The sequence below is a fragment of the Dasypus novemcinctus genome, chromosome 20, assembly GCF_030445035.2.
Source record: "Dasypus novemcinctus isolate mDasNov1 chromosome 20, mDasNov1.1.hap2, whole genome shotgun sequence".
In the NCBI taxonomy this organism is placed as follows: Eukaryota; Metazoa; Chordata; class Mammalia; order Cingulata; family Dasypodidae; genus Dasypus; species Dasypus novemcinctus.
Genome location: NC_080692.1, coordinates 21,513,233 through 21,527,488, shown reverse-complemented (window position 1 = coordinate 21,527,488; position 14,256 = coordinate 21,513,233). Strand labels below are relative to the sequence as shown.

Below are 14,256 nucleotides of genomic sequence, written 5' to 3'. Positions count from 1 at the left end.
AAAAAAAAAAAAAAAGGAAAGAAAAGCTGTGATGATTGGGAACTTGAGATACAGTGTTCCACTGACCCAGTCCTGGTTTGGTCACAATGCTGGGTGATGTTGAGCAAATCACTTCACCGTGCTGGGCTTCCATAAAATCATTTTCATGATCTCCAAGATCCTTTCTAGTCTAAGATTGTTCACTATTAGAACAAGACCCCAGAAGGAGAGAGAGGAGCGCCTGGTAAAGAACAATCTCCCTCTCCTGGTGCACAGCCTCTCCTCATACAGCAGAGTCGATGGGAAAACTGGGCCCCATATTGCCACCTTGGAGGTACCTGATACCACAAAAAGTCAAGTCCCGCTGGATTTGGAGGTCCCGAGGGAGAATGCTGGGGTTCCCTGGATCCAATTATTTTTCTGGTCCCACTTGAAGATGTATCTTCCCCTCCAAGGGCTGACACTTTGGGTTATCCACTCAATAGCCTTTTCTTCCCTTTCCCTTGAGATATTCCTGGCAAGAATGCACCCAGCCCCTGGAGGTGAGTCATGACTGTTGGGAAACAGTTGTCACAGTGACTGGAGGGAATCACTGTCACTTAACAAGTAGGGCCTGGGATGCAGAAAGTCCCACAGTAAGTGGGACCATCCTGAACAACAAAGACTTGTTTTCCAAAATGGCAATAAACAGCCCTGTTATGAAACACTGGATAAACTATGCATGGGAATTCTGTTCCCTTTTCCCTTCCCTTTGCCAGATTGGTCCAGGGTTAGACATTTGCTTTAATATTGGCCAACAAGACAAAAAGTGCCTGTTAGGTTTCTGAGAAAGGCTTTCCTCATGATAAAAAAACATCCTTACTTCCTGCCTACCTTGTGACACTTGGAACCTCAGCAGCCAACTTGAAGCCCTGAGCGAAAGCCAAGAGAATCACAAAGAATATCCAGGGCCCTGACATAACTGAATTGCTTTGAACCGCCTCCCTCCAGATGTCTTTTGCAAGGAGCAAATGAATTTCTTTAATTGAAGAAAAGTTCCAGCAGTCTAAAGCATCCTGAATGATATAATGTCTGGCCTACAGAAGGCAGCTCTTACTCAACACTAACTGGAAGTTCTAGATAGTGCAATAAGCCAGTGTTGTCGGATTTTCTCTAGGTTCTTGGCTAAGCTACAAAAAAATGAATTTTAAGTGCAAGCCAGTTTAGTTAGGCCAGCAATTTATTAAGGAATGGAGAGAGGAGAAATGGGAGAAAATAACAGATTATGGGTCCCAGGTAGAGAGGAAAGGGGCTGAAAAGAGATAAAGAGGGCTGATTTACAGACTACAGTTCCCCATTACATGTTACAAATGTCCAGGTTTACTTGCATGCTGAAAAAGGCAGGGGAGAAAAAGGCAAGAACAGGGCCAGTTTGGCTTTTGCACTTGCTTTTTAAACCATTAATTATTCTGCCCCTTTGCTAATGCAGGGAGAAGAATCCCAGCTGTTTGCTGTTTTGATTGATTACCCACCCCTCCATCCCCCAGGAGAGCCCAATGGGAAAGCCCCTGGAGAATATTCAGGGCTTCTCCTTTATTCCAAAAGAAATCTTGTTCCAAATGGGGGTTCTTTCAGGTTCTTCCAGCAACCGTCTTGTGGGGTATTCTTGGCCACGTGGGTTTCCTGACAGGTTCCAGATTCATCTATTGATCCCTTAATTTACTAGCCTGCCTCACCAAGAAAAGGAAATAAAAGACACAGACACACGGGTTGGAAAGGCAGAAATAAAACTCTCCCTATTTGCATATGACATAATTATTTATGTAGAAATTCTCAGGGAATCTACAAAAAAACTCCTAGAGCTAATAAGTAAGTTCAGCAAGGTTGTATGTTACAAGACAAGCATACAAAATTCAACCGTTCTTCTTTATAATAGTAATGAACATGTAGACTCTGAGATTAAAAGTATAATATCATTTACAGTCAATCAAAAGAAGGAAATACTTGCATGTAAATCCAGCAAACCATTCCATACAAAAGAAGAAAAAAGTGGGAGGAAGCAGTCTCTGTGATGTCAGGATTTATTATATCATATTATAGAGAACAATAATCAAGACTAGATGGGATTGATAGAAAGACAGACATATAGGTCACTGAAACAGAATGAGAACTCAGAAATAAGCCTATACAAATATTTCCAAGTGATTGCAGACAAGAGTGCAATAGCAACTCAATGGAAAATAGTCTTTTCAAATGGTACTGGAAAATTGGACAATCAAAGACAAAAAAAAAAAAAGTTCCTCAACCGAAGTCTCATAGTCTACACAAAAATTAACTCAAAATGATTCATGAACTTACATGTAAAATGTAAAGCTACAAAACGTTCAGGAAAAAGCATAGGAGAAAATCTCTGGGATCTGGGTTTAACGAAAGAGTTCTTAGACTTGATAATAAAAACATGATCCGTACAATGAAAAGTTGATAAACTGAAAAATTTTGCTCCACAAAAGACCCTGTTAAGAGAATTACAAGACTGGGAGAAAATATTTGCAAACCACATATCTAACCAAGGACTAGCATCTATAATATCTAAAGCACTCCCAAAACTCAACAGTGGGAAGTGGATTTGGCTCAATGGACAGCGCATCCACCTATCACATGGGAGGTCAAGGGTTCAAACCCAGGGTGTCCTGACCCACGTGGTAAGCTGGCCCACACGCAGTGCTGATGTGCGCAAGGAGTGCCGTGTCACGCATGGTGTCCCCTGCGTAGAGGATCCCCACATGCAAGAAGTGCACCCCGTAAGGAGAGCTGCCCAGTGCAATAAAAGTGCAGCCTGTCTAGGAGTGGTGCCCACACCCAGAGAGCTACCACAGCAAGATGATGCAATAAAAAGAGAGACAGATTCCCGGTGCCACCAACAAGAATGTAAGTGGACGCAGAAGAACACACAGTGAATGGACACAGAGAGCAGATAACTGGGGCGGGGGGAGGGGGGCAGGGAAGGGGAGAGAAATAAAAAATAAATCTTAAAAAAAAAAAACTCAACAGTAAAAAAAAAACCAACCAAACCCACAGACAATCCAATTATAAAAGTGACAAAAGACATGAACAGATTTTTCAACAGAGGATATTCAGAAAGCATATAAGCACATGAAAAGATGTTCAACTTCACTAGCCCTCAGGGAAGAACAAATTAAAACTACAAATAAGCTATCACATGCACCTACTATCAGAATGACTACAATAAAAAGGAGTGCCAACATCAAATCCTGGAGAGGATGTGGAGAAGCTGGATTATACTTACATTACTGAGGTATAACTGGAACACAAAATGGGACAGTAATTCTGGAAAAGTTTGGTGGTTTCTTAAAAAAACTGAACATGCTACTACCATATGGCCCAGCAGTTTCCCTCCTTGGGTATTTATTCCAGAGAAATGAAGACTTACATCCACACAGAAACCCATACACAAATATTCATGGCAATTTTATTAATAGTAGCCAAAACCCAGAAATGACCCAGATGTCCTTCTCCAGGTGAGTGGTTAAACAAACCACAGTATAGCCATACCATGGAATATGTCTCAGCAATAAAAAGGAAGTAACTAGGACCATTTGCAGCAGCTTGGATGGATCTCCAGAGAATTATACTGGGGGTGGGAGGCAATCCCAAAAGACTGCATCCTGTGTGATCCCATTTATCTAACTTTCTGGAAATAACAAAATTATAGAAATGGAGAACAGATTAGCAGCAGGCAGGAGGGAAGTGGGTGTGGCTATAAAAAGGCAACACTAGGAAGCCTTGTAGATATGGAAATATTCTGCCTTGAATGTATTCATGTCAATATCCTGATTGTGACATCCTACTGCAGTTTTGCTAGATGTTACCATTGGGGAAAGCTGGGGAAAAAGTACCTGGGGTCTTTATTATTTCTTACAACTGCATATGACGCTACAATTATCTCAAAATAAAAAGTTTCATTTTAAAAACGTGCAGCAGTGTGCAGTCAGCAAGTCTAGTGAGCTCATGAAGTTCATAGCAGGGTGGTGGGTACCTGGAAAGAGAGACAAGAACAGGTCCTACAGACGAATAATAAAATAGACAGCCAAAGACAGCAGACAGCCCCACGTGGGCTCAAGATAAATGAGCACTGATTGTTGACGTGCAGGGAGAAGAAAAGCAATGAGTTACCATCCAAGCTAATTTGCTAAAGAACCCTCTTGCAGCCTGAATCTCTCTGAAGCAATGACTCCACTCAGCCTGGCACACACTCAAATAGCAAGTCCCCACCACTCCCCTGTGCAAAAATCAGCTTCTCTGCAACAGTCTTGGTAATTCGATCAGTTTACACAGAGTCAGCAGTTTAGACATATGTTTGCAATCTGAAGACTTCCTGTGAGGTACATAGCTCCTTAATAACATTACTTACAGGAACTTTTTGGCTTTGGATGCCAGGCCAGGCGGGAGTTGGACTGAGGCTGTTGGACTCAGGCATTTTAAAAATCAGTTCTCCAGCCAGAAGTTAGACTGTGTGACCCCTCTGGACGGATGGATGGGGGTGCTGCTTTCAATAGGTTTTCTCAGAAAAAGATAATTTGTGTGTGTTTCCCTTGTATCAGAGAAGAAAAACTCAACAGGCCTTTTCCACTTCTCCACTCCTGCCCATGATCAGGGCAGAGGAGGTGGCACAAAATCCCCCCCACCCCACCCTCCGATTCTCCTAGTCCAGCCCTGAGAGAAATGCCAGTGCCCCTGGCCGCACGGTGAGCCAAGCGCTGCCTCCCTGCCAGGCGGCTGGGAGAGCTGCTGCACCAGCTCCCACCTGCTTGGGAGCCTTTTATGGGAGTCACTCCCAAAGGGACGATTTGCTTCCTAATGGGCTGCCTTGGCATCTCAAGTGATTCTGTAAATTGCACACTAAAAAATAATGTTCTAATGTATCCATTTGATCAGTATCCCATCTAATCTGCCCCTACTGTTCTCAGCTTCTTTTACCTGTCAGAGAACAGAGATTTGGAAAAGCCCATTCCTCATTACTTAGCGCTAACATCCGTTTAACGTCTGGGCGGGTGTATTTTTGTTTGTTTGTTTTCCTCCTGCTTCCACTTCAGGAAACAACAATCAGAGTTAGGAGGGAGTGCTCCCTAACACTAGAGACATCAATACTGCCTGCTGGCTGTGACCTTGGACCAGCAGAAGCCCCCTCCCATTGCCCCCACCCCAAGCTCGGTCTCCAGGAGGCTCTTGGCCAGGGATTCCTTTTCTGCAGGATTCTCTTAGCACATCTGTGCCCTCACGAGCCGCACAATCTGAGAGCCTGTAGGCTTGTGGGAAATCAGTAGCGAGCCAGGGAGAGTATGAACTACACGTCTTCTGCATATTAATTGCTCGTTCTTGTTTCCTATGCTTTTGTTGTTGTTCCTTAGAGGATGAGGAGAGGCCCAGAGAGAAGAAACGTAAAAGATGAAACAGCAAAAGAAAACAAACTGCTGAGGTCCTGGCTCCAAGCTCCCAGGATGAAATGTCCAGGCCTGGCGAGCTCCTGGGGGGGTGGGAGCGGAGCATGGCTCTTGTCGTTTCTTCGTGACTACGCCTCGAAGGCCACACATGAGCGGGAGAACCGTGGAGCAGATGGCACATGGGGTCACGACCGCTAGGTGTGGTGGCCTCCGCACGTGGGCTCAGCTCTTAATTCTGAGGGAAGCGATTGTGAGCGCTAGGGCCGGTCCACTGCACTCTAATGCCTCAGTTTAATCATTAGTGAAATAGAGATTGCAATACCCGAGGAAGTGACTGTGAGAGTTAATGTTAGGAATGTGTTTGGCAGGAAGTAAGAGAAAACCAGACAACTATGGCTCGAAGAATTAAGAATTCATTGTTGTCACAAAAGAAGTCTGGAAGTAGATATTCCAAGGCTCAGACACCTGCTCAATTCTCATCAGTTCTAAGATCCACATTGTTTGCCCCACGTTGTAACATTTTGGAAATCAGCATGCATCTTACAAATAATGCCAAATTGTAGTTTAATTAGCAGCATTTTATCTTTTTTAATAGTACTTAAAAAACATTGCCTCTTACAATATTGACTGTGTTTCCAAAGGCAGACAATACATTATCAGAGGCCAGACTCTTTTATCTCCACCATTCTTAGCCTGCTAGATTTCATCCTCATCCTTTGCCTCGTGGTTGCAAGATGGCTGATGCAACTTCAGACATCACATCCAGGCAAGAGGAAGGAAGACCGGAGAAGAAACCAAGGCTTTTCTCCTCTTGAAACTTTGTCATTACATTTAGGAAGAAATGCCCTCCCCGCAAAATTTCCATTTATATACTATTGGCCAGAATTATGTCACATGGCCACTGTAGCTGAAAAGGATGTTGAGAAGTCAAGTATTCAGATTGCCAGGCTCTATAAAGGAGGGCAAGGGAGAAGGTGGCTGGGTGCTAAGCGAGCCAAGTTTACTGTGTCTGCCACAGTATGTAAAATAGCTAGCGCCGTCTCTGGCAAGTAGTAGAGGCTCACTGGAGAATCGTGTTTTACTTCCACACAAAAACTAAAATGTGAGTGAGTGGTTTGTGTGGGAGATGAGGTGAGCCAGTTCACCAAACAACTTCCTTTCTTGGAACACATCACTTGATGCTCCCTAGGAATGCAAATGAGATATACCTAGGAAAGAATGATCAACACTCTTTTCTCTCCAGTTCTGCAAAGCCGTCTCCAGAGGCTTACACACCAGGAGATTTTGGTGCAAAATAAATCAACTAGCTCTTTTGCTCTTCTCAGAAACGACCTTTGTGTTTTTCCTCCACCAAGCAAAGCCCATCTCCCCCTCTCAGGGATCACAGCCTTGCAGCCCCTGCTGGGATCAGAGGGAAGGCTCTAGAGGCTGGGGTCTGTGGCCCGGGCCCTGGGCCATTCCTGGGGACACAGTCAAGCTTTCCTAGATAAAATAGGAAGGAAGCTGACAACTCTTTGCTTCCATATATATTAACTTACAGAATCCTCAATGCAAACCTGCCAGGAAGGAACAAGCATTCCTATTTTCCAAAACTACAGCTCAGAGAAATTAGGAAAAGGGTCAAGGTCATTCTGCTGGTAAACAAAGAGCTGAGATGCAAACCCAGGTCTGTCTGGGGCCGGCACCCTTCCCCGCTCAACTCACTGCCTCCAGAAGCAGTGCTGTGTTTTCTCTCTTTTTTTTTTTCCTTTAGTTTGTTTCCTTTTAGCTTTTTAAAATTTTATTGTATTGTTTTGTTTTTAATGCTAGTTTTTAAAATTCTCAGTTTTAGACTGAAAGAGTCCAGCATCCCTGCCACAGCAGGAGTCCGTGCACGGGTTATCATCGGAACACTGGAACGTGGCACTGCTGCAGTGGCAGCTACCCCCAAACCTCTCCTCCTCAGGGAGCTGGCCTCGTACAGTGTGGGTGATGGGCAGCATGCTGCAGCACAGGGACACACAGAGTGTGACCTCCAAAACCTTCCAAACCAAGACCCTCACAAAACCGACCAGGAAACGGAGAGCCTGAGAGAGAGGGTAACGACAAGAGGAAAAGGAGCTAGACACCGGGCCCCTTGCCTCCTGGGCCATTGCTGTGTCCAGCCCAGGGGCCCTGCCTGGTTTCCAAGGTCTCAGATGGGCTCTCCAGGTCAATCAGCAGGCCAGGCTGGGAAGCCGCCGCTAATGAGTCTCCCTGTTGGCCACTGCGCCTTGTGAACTTTCAATCATTCATTCGACAAACATTTCTAGATGGCCTGGCACTGCTCTGAGCACTGCGAAAGCAGCAAAGATCAGCAAAGACATAATGACTCTGCTGTCCCGGAGCTTATATTCTCATGGGGCAGACACATAATAAGTAAATCGCTGTAGAAAACAACAAAATATTAAGAATCAGAGAATGGTGCGTTCCATGGAGAAACAGGGTGATGTTATGGAGTGATGGGGGGTATGCTTTAGAAGCAGAGCTGGAAAAGGGCTCCCAGAGGGGGCCATGGAAGCTGAGACCTGAATGACAAAGTACACAGCCAGGAAAGGATCTAGACGAAGCACGGTCCAAGCAGAGGAGAGCTGGGCAAAGCCCCGGAGTGGGGTATGAGCTTGGCTAAAGGAGAAGAGAGAGGTCAGTGGGACCTGAGGTCAGTGAGCCCGGGGGAGAGGGGTATAAGCAGAAGGCAAGGGAAGCAGGCAAAGGCAGATCCTGGAGGGCCCTGTAGGCCGGGGAGAAGGGTTTTTGTTTTATTCTCAACGCAATGGAGGTGATGGGAGGGTTTTAAGCAGATGAGTGCCATGCTCTCACTTAAGCTTCAAAAAGATCATTCTGGATGCTGGGGGGAGAACAGAAAGAGAGACAAGACTAAAAGCAGGGAGATGAGCGCTCAGGCAATTGCAGTCGTCCTCTAGGTGATATCCCCATTAAACAGTACACGGGGCCTCTACTGCAAACATCTGTGCAGGTGTGCATTGCCCAATTCCAGAGGCACTTTCAGCGAAAGTGCAGCATGCACGCGCCCCTCTGGAACTGTGCGTGGTGGGCTCAGATTTTTTCGGTCCGTTCAGATTTTCAATCACACTTAAAACCCTCATAGACTCATGTCAAAGGAGCAAAATTAAAACCCCTTTAACATGAAGGTAAGACAGACAAACTGCACACTACTATGCCCATGACCTGACCTTCACCCACACAGTGAAGTAAATTGGAGGGATGACAAAATCTAGAAGAATCCAGGACCTTCCGATGTCCACCACCTCAATTTCATGGTTATCTGCCCCAGCCCTTAGTAAGAGAACCACAGACGACCCAAAAACCACTGATCTATATGCTTTTGGTTTAAGCCTGGACCTAACGGTGAGTACTCACCGAGACAGGCTGCAGTGCTTCAATGGTCAGGGCTCCCTGAGTTCTTTCCTGGACCAAGCTGAATCATGAATATTGCAACAAAGACAAATTTTCATTTGTTTTTCATCAAATATCTGCTAGTCACCTACCTTGCACCAGGCCCTGCTAGCCCCTGGGAAAAGCGATGCACATGTTCTGGCTTCACGAGCCTTACCAGTTAGTGGCCTAGACTGTCATGAATCCAGAAAACACACAAAGAAATAGGCACTTACCAACTGCAATCGGTGCTATGGTGGAAAAGATCAGAGGAAACAATAAATGATGGCGGGTGGGGTGGGGGACTTGCTAGAATGTGAGGGTCAGGAGATGTCACCTTGTTGAAGCCTTCAAGATGGCCAAGGGCCTCCATGGCTCTCTCCATCCCTCTCTTGCTCCGGAACTCCGTTCTCCTCTCTGTCGCTCTACAAACACACACTTGCCCGGGGCCCCACTCCTTCGCCCCCTTATCCCTCCCGCAGCCCTACTGCCAGCAGCTCCCAGTGACAGCACTACCCCTCAGAGCCTGCAGCCAGCAGCCGGGGAGAAGCAGGAGCCAGGGGAGTCCTGGGCTCCAAGCAAAGCAGGAGGGAACCCCTGGGCCTGCTTCTCACCCAGGGGCCCACTCCTTTCATGACCCTTGTGATTGCTTCCTCTCTCCCTGAGCCCCCCCACTCATCCACTGGCAGGAAGCACGTAGTTCCTAGAGGTCCCAGAGATGGATTCTCCCACCCAAATGTCCTTGGAGTGCCACCGGCGGGCTGGCAGGCCCCCATGCCAGACTTGGGGGCTGCCAGGAAGCATGACACGCCCTAACCCCGCCAGATCCCCTACAGGGCTTGGGGTGGGGGGAGCCAGACCCCACGCCCAGGCTCCCACAAAGGCTTCTTTGCAGGGTTGGCCTGCTGCACCCCTTCCAGCTTCAGAAACAAACACTGGAGGCGAGATGAGGATAATGGTGGGAACCGTGGCTCTGAAGGGCTATGTCCTTGCTGCTGCTGGAGGCTGCACTTGACGTAAGCCAGATGCAGCCGAGTCCTCTCATTTGCTGTCCCCTCACTCGGCCTCCCCTCCCCTCGATCCCGAGAGCGTCTGGCTGAGAGCGCCCTTTTGTTAACACAAAACCCAGCGGGAGGAGCGCTGCGTGCGGAGGCCCTGGCCGGCGCTGGGCGCGGCAGGAAGGGGAGAAGAGAAGCCGTGCGCCAGTTCCTACTCCTATCCCATTGGAGGAGGGAGCCTGTTTCTTTTCTTTTCCCCCTTCCATACTTTTATTGGGTTAATCAAGTTTAAGGTGGTATGGTTCCATTATTTTCCTTAGTAGTTTAAATTTTAAATGTTCTATTTCTATTCTTCCAAAAGTTACCTTTAATTTTCTTTTCAGCAGAAGAAAGCAGACATTTTTGTTTCCGATGATCTGTGGTCGTCAATAAGTAATTACTGTGTTTCGTCTTTTTTTATTGTTACCTTTAATTTTAACTAAGATTAACTTGCACAGATATTTTCTCCTTGTGAAAAATTAGAACATTATAGATTGGGTCAGATTTCTCTTTAACTGCATCCCCAATCCCAGTCCCTTCGCAAGAGGTAAGGACTATTTTTAGGTTTGAAACATATTTTTCCAACTTTTTCTATGTATTATCCAGTCACCAAAAAAAAAGGCATATTTTGTAATTCCATGCCTAGGAATTTACCATGAGGAAGAGTTGAATAAGTAGACAAATGTCTATGTGAAAGGATGTTTCATAACCACATTATTTTTGCACATTATTATTTTTAATTGGAAACATCTTAGATATCCACTAATAGAGGAGACATTAAATAAATTATGGTACATTCTTAAATTGCATAAAAAACAATGCACTATATACTTATATACTATATACTAAATCCGCTGACATAAAGAGATTACTCGGATATTGTCTTAGTTTCCTACTTCTGTAACAATGTACCACAAACTAGGGGGCTTGAAACAACAGAAAACTTATTGTCACACACGTCTGGAGGCTGGAAGTCTGATTCGCGCAGCTCCCTCTGAAGTCTGTACGGAGAACCAACAGTCTGTCTCTTGCCTTCTGGTGGGGTCTTGCCAGTAATCTATGGCATTCTCTGCCTTGGTCATCACAAGACCTTCTCCCCTTTGTCTGTCTGTGTCCCCTTCTTGTAAGGACACCAGTCCTGTTAGATTAGGCCCCACCCTAATCCACTTTGGCCTCTTCTTAACTAATAACATCTTCAAAGACCCTATTTCCAAATAAGGTCACATCCTCATGGCCAGGGGTTAGTAAGTGAAGAGGTCCTTTGGGTGAGCACAATTCAATCCATAATAGACATATTCTCAAGTGATATAAATCAGATACAAAACATATACACATACACAGATGACCGAAAGCAGGTTCACTAAAATAACGCCAGTCTCCCACGGTGAACACTTGAGGTGATCTTTCCTTTCACTGTCTTCTTCAGTATTTCCTATTGATTGAGTTTTCTGCAGTGAGTATTGTGGTGATTTGGAGCTAGCTGTATCCCCAGAAAATCAAGTTCTTAAGGCTAATCCATTCCTGCGGGTGTAAACCTATTGTAAATAATACCTTTTGATGAGGTTACTTCAGTTAAGAAGGTGTGGCCCAGGATGAGTCTTTATCTTCTTCCCGGAGTCTTTTATAAACGGGATGAATACAGAAAAAAAGAGAAAACCACAGAAGCTAGAAGCTGAAAGCAATGAAACCTGGTACAGAAGGGAGAGACCAGCAGCTGCTGCCATGTGCCTTGCCATGTGACAGAGGAGTCCAGGATCACTGGCAAGTGTCACCTTAATGAGGCCTTGATGTGGACGTTTTTCTCAGCCTCAAAACAGTAAGCTTGTATGCTGATAAAAATTACTGTTTCATGAAATCCAGTGCATTTCATGGCGTCTGGTTGAGAAGCTTATCAAACTAAAACAAGCATATATAGATTTTATAATTTTGAAAATACATAAACCTTATTTCTCCTCTCCCACTTCCCCCACAAAAAGACTCCTAAAGGGCATAGATGATCTAGAAAAAGTCACCCAATGTTTATACAAAGGCTTCTCTTCCTCCTGACATGTAACCTTGAACCCCTGAGAGAAACTGTACCCCAGGTATAGAAGCACAACTCTAGAAAAGTTCTTCTTGATGAGGAAAGAGATTTGGTAGCATGTGCTACACATACCAAAAACTTCCAGCTGTAAATATTTACATGCCATTTTGCATGCTATTTATGTATTTGCTAAACTGCCTATACTTATGTTTTCTGTATTCTGGGTGTGTTTTTCTGTTTTGCCTTAAATAATATGCTTCTGGGAAAGAACTAGCTATAAAGTCCTTTGTGTAGAATGCCAAGAGAGCATGACAAGCAATGGAACATTTGAGCAATGCTTTTGATGCTGCTAATGAAGATCAATAATTATTTCAAGCACTAATTAGTGCAGCTAATGCTCTCATTGCCGCTGGAAGTGTGCCCCAAATAGTCTAAACCTCCTACTTCTGATATATCGTCTGTCTCAGGGGCATTACATCTGACATCGTGAGGTTCATTTCCACAATCATTTATGTACCATAACCTATTAAGCATCAGGTATCATTGCAAAAATGAGCAGGCTCTGTCACCAAGTTCATAGTGAAATGCAGAAGAATTGAAGCTACTCTTAACTGAGGGATATCTAACTTCTGGTCACACCCCAGTCCTCTAGAAGAGAAGAAGCGTCGACCAGAAGCTCTATTTTTCACATGGCTGGAGAAACCAAGGCCAGTTTAAGGATGAGGAACCAAGTGGAGTGAATCAAGCTTCTCTGATGTGTATGTTGAGAGGGGGTCTCTACCTCTAGAAACATAGCTGTTTTCCTGGGAGTGGCTCAAATGACAGTGTATGAACAAGGCCAGGTTAGGACCAGAGCATAACCAAGCAGGAATGTCAGGGAGGCAGGAGTAGGGGTTGTCAGGGGAACGTTCAATTCCTTGCATGCCTCCTAGGTAGTAACTGAACGTTGTATTGAAAGATGGGCTTGTGCTCAGTGTATGTGTACAGGGGATGGAGAAATCCAAGATTATGTTTCTAGATCTGTGAAGATTTATGGTACAACATGAGTGCTAAGCTAATGTGCCGTACCCTTCTCTTGGGGATGCCAGCAATGCCAGATTACACTCTCTAATGTCATCTAGAGACTGTTGCTGGGAAGAGAGACTATCAGACCCTGTGCTGACATGGGAGTTCCCACCAGATCTACCCCACACCTCCCAGCAGTGACAGATGCAAGCCATTTTCGATAAAGGGAAGAAAGTCTGTGTTACTCTTTTTTAGAATCTCTAAAGGAGTCTCTACAACTTCCAGCATCTGGGCATACCCTGACCCATCTCCCTATCAGATGTAAGGGTGGGTGAGTGGTGCCAGCATGAGGGCTGAAAGCAGCAGCTGCTGGCACCCAACAGGCTCAGGAGATGAGAAGGCTACAGGCCTAGAAGAGGAGAACTGTTCTCCAAATCTGGACACCCCAAACTCTTCTTCCTTCACTGCAGCTTCAGATTTGGGATTTCACTGGCCCCTCCCATTTTTCCCCCAAATAAGGGACCACTTTCCCCATTTTGTATTGCAAGAAATGAGACCAAGACTATGCAGCCACACACGAGTGTTTGTGACACAGTTAGTGGTCAGAGCTCAAAGGAAACTACTAAATCAAAATTACAGGAGTCCAGGAAGCGGACTTGGCCCAGTGGTTAGGGCGTCCATCTACCACATGGGAGGTCCACGGTTCAAACCCCGGGCCTCCTTGACCCGTGTGGAGCTGGCCCATGCACAGTGCTGATGCGCACAAGGAGTGCCATGCCACGCAGGGGTGTCCCCCGCGTAGGGGAGCCCCACGCACAAGGAGTGCACCCCATAAGGAGAGCCGCCCAGCATGAAAGAAAGTGCAGCCGCACACATGGAGAGCTGACACAACAAGATGATGCAACAAAAAGAAACACAGATTCCCATGCCGCTGACAACACTGTTGTCAGCAGACAAAGAAGAAGACACAGCAAATAGACACAGAGAACAGACAACCTGGGTGGGTGGGAAGGGGAGATAAATAAATCTTTAAAAAAAAAAAATTATGGGAGTCCATGCAAACAAGACTTGTCTTGTGCACAATGGCAATGCACTATCAGTTCACTCTCTGAAGGACCCAATTTGACATAGACATCCCAATCCTGGTACAAACACTGACTAACAAGCAAAATAGAATACTTCCAAATCATGTCTCCTTCTCCTTACTCCTTGTCTAGGCCAAGCCAAACCCCCATTTTCCTGTCTATAGCTGTTGAGTTCTTAATCTTTCAGTAAGAATCACCTGGCTTCAGGTGCTCCACAGAGCCACGTGGCTTGTGGCAACTAAATGGGACCACATAGATCCAGAATGTGAATT

The 14,256-nt window shown here is 45.5% G+C and overlaps 1 long non-coding RNA gene across 1 annotated transcript in view; it reads left to right on the top strand.

The window, feature by feature from the left end:
- LOC105746730 (uncharacterized) overlaps positions 1-6,748 on the top strand; it is a 107,099-nt gene extending 100,351 nt beyond the window's left edge. The window contains exon 3 of the long non-coding RNA XR_001119011.3: positions 5,388-6,748. This is a non-coding gene — a long non-coding RNA (uncharacterized lncRNA). The remainder of the gene's footprint in view (positions 1-5,387) is intronic.
- Positions 6,749-14,256: the final 7,508 nt, after the last annotated feature.